General features: G+C 39.7%; 1 pseudogene; it reads left to right on the top strand.

Annotated features, from left to right (window-relative positions):
• The first annotated feature begins 1,902 nt into the window (after window positions 1-1,902).
• LOC101608067 lies at window positions 1,903-3,520 on the top strand (annotated as a pseudogene).
• The last annotated feature ends 792 nt before the right edge of the window (window positions 3,521-4,312 follow it).

The following is a 4,312-nucleotide window of genomic DNA, read 5'->3' as shown; positions in this document are numbered from 1 at the left end:
GTCTTGTTCACAATCAAAAATGCATTCAATTGTCAAATAAAGGTTTAATTCAAGTCAGTTTGCTATCTTAGTGAGAAATTTTGTTACTTATATGATAGATGTTTTTGAATTATGAGGTAATTAAGGAGATTTGACTTTTATTCCTTCTATGAAAAAAATTAGAGTAGAAGCAAATAATGATGGAGCAAGTATTCATGATATGATTGCATAAGCATATGAATATATCCTAACTACTTTGGAGATGCTTGAAATAGGATAGTTAAATAGATAGATTTTGAATCCAAGTGCTTTCACATTTATTATGTTAGGCTACTTATGAGTAGCAAGAGAAATAAAGCAAAGCGAGTGTGTGTGTATGTGTGTGTGTGTGTACGTGTGTTTGGATTTAAGTAAAGCTTTTAGGAGTTATTTTCTTCCCACTGTAAGTTTCTTTTTTCAAATTAATGCTCTATATATCATCTTATGGTTTGCTTTTACTGAGAAGACCTTTATATTTTCATCTTCCCATCTGTATATTTTGTAATTGGAAACAATGTTCTCATTAACCATTAATTAATCTAATTTGAACTTGCTATATTAGCTTTTATTCTCTCCCAAGTCCCTCAAAGAAACAAGACCATAAATCACTTAGTTGTCACAAAAATCACAACATTGAAAATACATACTTATTTTTTCCATTGCTACTATTCCATTCTATTTCATTCCCTTGAATATTAAATAATGGAATATCTTCTTTGTGTAGTCACTGTTAGTATTATAAGTATTATATTTGCCATTCATGGTGAGTTACCTTTTACTTATTTGGGTTTAAATATTTTAAGATCCTAAGTACTATACATACATTAACAATTAAATAATCAAGAGTTTATTCATGTTTGAGTCAAAGGGATAGCAACATCTCTCAACCTAGTTTCAGTAATTGAGATTATAGGAAGGATCCTGGAGTAAACTGCATTAAGGAAGCAATCAGGAACATCACTGGGGACATTAGAGGCTCATTGTCTCTAATTCATACTTCTTTGAGTATTAGGAACATAGTTTCTAGAAGTCCTCACACCTCATATTTTTGATCAATAAGAAAAGAAAGAGACAACTAGCAGCAAAAAAAAAAAAAAAAAAATGCATGGAAGAACTCTGATTCACCTCCAATCATATACTCATCATATAACCATCCTTGAGGCTACAACTAAAGCTAACTCTAAGGGGTCTAGTATGGTCTACAGGTACACCTGTGGTAAAGATGTGGGACTGCTTTGTAGAGTAGCATGGCAAAGAAACCATCCAAAAGAAAATTATTATTATAAAGAAAATCCAGGTGGGCGTGACGGCGTGCAGGGAGGGCCGCCAGGGTGTGGGGGCGTTAGTTATGGCATGTTGGCTGCCGAGTATACCCGCTGGCTGCCTTTGGCAAGGCTGCGGACAAACAGAGGGATGGACAGATGGCCGCACGGAAAGTCACCACCCATATAATGGATAGATCTGGTTCCTTTAGTGTGGATGTCATGGTAAAAATATAGGAAGTAAACTTAATTTGTCACTTCTGCAAGTAGGCATGACTACTGAAGAAATAAAAATTATAAACTACAGCAGAATTCATTTTGGTACCTTTTATGAAAATCCTAATATTTTTAATTTTTATTTGAGAGTGACAGACAGAGAGAGAAAGAGGCAGAGGGAGAAAGGAGAAAGGAGAAAGGGCAGGCCAGGCCTCCAGCCACTGCAAATGAACTCCAGATGCGTGTGCCCCCTTGTGCATCTGGCTAACGTGGGTCCTAGGGAATCGAGCCTCGAACCAGGGTCCTCAGGCTTCACAGGCAAGCGCTTAACTGCTAAGCCATCTCTCCAGCCCCCTAATTTTGTTTTTAACTTTGAGTAACTTTAGGCTAAAAGTATGGACAAGCCACGAGCTCATTTTATTAGGCAAATACACACTAATAATAATGCCTAGAAGAGGATCAGTGCTTCACACCTGGACCCACTGGCTACTGTTGGGCCTGGCTTTGCTCTGCAGTTAGGTAGTGTTCATGTACCTTCTGGAATGTGCCCCCCAGACTGATGGGAATGCATCTCTTCCTGGCATCCTTAGAGGAAATTACCATAAAGGGTATTTCCAAGCCCTCCTGCAGGAGCAAGAACATTACCAAACCAGAGCGACCAGTCTGAAATGCCAGATTGCGTAGCAGAAGCAGGAGCTACAGAAAATGAGTGAGACCATGAGAGCCCTGCAAGAGAGAAAGCACACAGCGGCCAATGGCCTCGGCCACCAAGTCCACAAGGAGCAAGCCCCCAGCGACCTGCTCGAGGGTCTTCATCCCCACATTGACAAAGCCGAGGTAGGAGCCAAATTTCCCAGTGAGTTTGGAGTCATTCCTGTTGAAAGCTTTACCCTAATGAAAGTCTTTCAGCTGGAAATGGGTCTCACTCGCCATCCGGAAGAAAAGCCAGTTAGAGAAGATAAACAAGATGAATTCGTAGAAGTTATTGAAGCTGGCCTGGAGGTCATTAATAATCCTGATGAAGATGAGGAACAGGAAGATGAGAATGGCCCCCTGGGAAAGAAACTGATATTTAATGAAAATGACTTCACAGAAGGTTGTTATGGTTCTGAGAGAGATAAGGGCACACGATATGAACTCTTTTTAAGAAAGCAGATATTATGGAATATAAATATATGACCCTCTTCTGCCTTTTTGGACTGCTCATGAAAGTGAAGAGTGAGATGACTCATATTACTTGATCGGTTATTAATATCATTGTGCCACTTGCTGAAAGAACTAAAGCATTTGCACAGTTTATGCAGCACTTCAGGGATGTTTGTATTCATCAGGACAAGAGGATTCATCTCACAGTTGTGTATTTTGGTAAAGAAAGACTATCTAAAGTCAAGTCTGTCCTGGAATCTGTCACAAGTGAGTCTAATTTTAACAATTACACATTGATCTCGTTGAATGAAGAATTTAATCGTGGACAAGGACTAAACGTGGGTGCCTGTGATTGGGACAAGGGAGAGGTCTTGATATTTTTCTGTGATGTTGATATATATTTCTCTGGTGAATTCCTCAACAGCTGCAGATTAAATGCTGAACCAGGTGAAAAGGTATTTTATCTTGTGGTCTTCATTCTGTATAATCCTGCCATTGTTTATGCCAACCAAGATGTGTGGCCCTCAGTGGAGCAGCTGCTGGTTCATAAAAAGGATTCTGGTTTTTGGTCAGATTTTGGCTTTGGAATGACTTGTCAATACCAGTCAGATTTTCTGGCCATTGGTGGATTTGACATGGAAGTAAAAGGTTGGGGTGGAGAAGATGTTCATTTTTATCGAAAATACTTACACAGTGACCTTATTGTGACCACCTGTGGCACGAGAAGAACTGTGCAGATGAGCTGACCCCGAGCAGTACCAAATGTGCATCCAGCCCAAAGCCATGATCGAGGCCTCTCGCTCCCACCTGGCAATGATGGGCTTCAGGGAGGAAATCGAGAGCAGGCGTACAGAACAAACAGCCAGGCTGCAGGATGACATGCTAAATACCAGTCAGAACCTCAGACCAACACTATCTAGTGAGCCTTAATTCCAGCCTCAGATTTGGTGCCTGTTCCAGAGAAGACATGCTTACTGTTCATGTTCTTTCTGAAATTGCTTTGTATTTCAACTTGATGGGAAATGGAAAAACAAAAACAACAACAACAAAAAAGTATTTTGATGTCAAGCCTCTGCTTTGTGAAAATACTGCGGAACAGTTGATAAAATGAAATTTGATATTTGTTACAAAAGTGGTTCTGTGTTCATTTCTTTCTGCTGCCTGTGTTTTGATCACGTAGTATCCTGATAGCATCTGGTGTGCTGGGCTGTAAGCGGGTCAGTCAGACACAGGTTGTGATGGACAGACAGGTATCTTCGACTGCTGACAACCAAGGTGATTTCACTGCTTCTCTGTGAAGTCAGAGCTTTGCCTGAGAGTGTACAGAATCCCTGGTCACTGAGGAAGCCAAGGCTGATGATATGACACTCCTGCAAGTCACTGAACCCTTAACTTACTGTTGCTTAGCCTCCGAATGTTTGCTTTTAAACAAATGGGCAATGGTAGATAGAGGTTAGAAGCTATGGCTTAATTATAATCTATTATTGTATTATCATGTTTAGAATTCATAATTAAAGTTGCAGTAGACTGTTTTGAACAAACAAGTAAATGCAGAAACTTTTAAACAACATTTAATTATATTGCTGTGCAGGAGACAGCCATGTTTGTGCACATCTGTTTATGTAAGCCAGATGCATAAGAGATGAACATAGCATGGTTTTATATGGATT

The sequence above is a fragment of the Jaculus jaculus genome, chromosome 9, assembly GCF_020740685.1.
Source record: "Jaculus jaculus isolate mJacJac1 chromosome 9, mJacJac1.mat.Y.cur, whole genome shotgun sequence".
Lineage (NCBI taxonomy): Eukaryota > Metazoa > Chordata > Mammalia > Rodentia > Dipodidae > Jaculus > Jaculus jaculus.
This window is presented reverse-complemented; position numbering and strand designations above follow the sequence as displayed.